Consider the following 1,127-nt stretch of genomic DNA (forward strand, 5'->3'; position numbering starts at 1 on the left):
TGTGTACCATGCAAAGCTGTGTCGGCTGGGGTGGCTCCCCCGGAGGACCCCTGGCCGCTCCCCCTGTAGCCTCCAGCCTGGGCTGAGCACTGAGGCTGGACCCCTCTCGTCCCTACCCACCCCGCCCCTTGTCCCCAAGCCGCAGCAGCTCACTCGGCTCAGGCACCCCTTCAGGCCTGGCCAGGGCAAGTGGGTTTGACCCTCCTTGGTCTCGGTCCCACCTCGTGTGCATGCCAGGCTGACACTGGCCAGGGTCTCGGGGGCACAGAGGGGTCCCCGTCCTGCTCCCCAGCCCAGCCTGGGGGTGGGGCATTTGGTCCTGTCCTCTCCCACCATCCTCACGGTGCCTTTCCCTGAGAAGCCTCCTCCTCAGTCCACCCAGCACAGGACCAGCAAAAACAGGCCTCAGTAAGTTCTGGAACTCCACCCAACAGTGGACAGTGGTGGCCCTGGGAAGTGAGGTGGGGTAAAAGGGCCGTGAGGGTGGTCTCTTCTGTCTGAGCAGCCCACGTCCTCCAGGGTCTGCAGTGCCTGCTACGGCGCCCGGAATGACATCTACACGGGCCAGCAGGATGTGGTGGGTAAGGCGGCTGGACCCACACAGCCAGCTGCACGGTTTGAATCCCAGACCCAGCAGCTGGGAAATACCCTGATATTTGGGGTGTGCCTGTGTGTGCCCTAAATCCAAGGAGCGTGGAGAAGGGGTTGCAGGGTGGCCACTCCCCGGGTGCTCTCTCACTTTGCCTCTCTCCGGGCAGTGCATGCGTGCTATGGCAAATTAAAAACGAATGCATAGAAAGGTCTAAATCAAGGAACCCCCCACGCAGCTCTCAGGTGCGAGGGGAGGAGGCGGGGCGGGGCGGGGCTGGTGTCCCCTCTGTCCCTGCCTGGAGGTGTGTCGGAGCAGAGCAGGGCGGGCCGGAGGGCTGGGAGAGGTCCTGGCGCTCCCGTGTCAGAGCCTCTCACCTGACCTGGGAACCCGCTCAGAGGACAGCTGGGTGGTCTGACCCGCGTGTGCATGTGCGTCTTCGAGCTCCGGACACTTCCGACTGGGCAGAGCACTACGAGGTTCAGTTGCTGCCGAGCTCACACCCTCGCTCGGCCCCGCCCGACGCTGGGACAGCGAC

This window comes from Tupaia chinensis, unplaced genomic scaffold, assembly GCF_000334495.1.
Source record: "Tupaia chinensis unplaced genomic scaffold, TupChi_1.0 Scaffold000178_1, whole genome shotgun sequence".
Classification (NCBI taxonomy): Eukaryota; Metazoa; Chordata; class Mammalia; order Scandentia; family Tupaiidae; genus Tupaia; species Tupaia belangeri.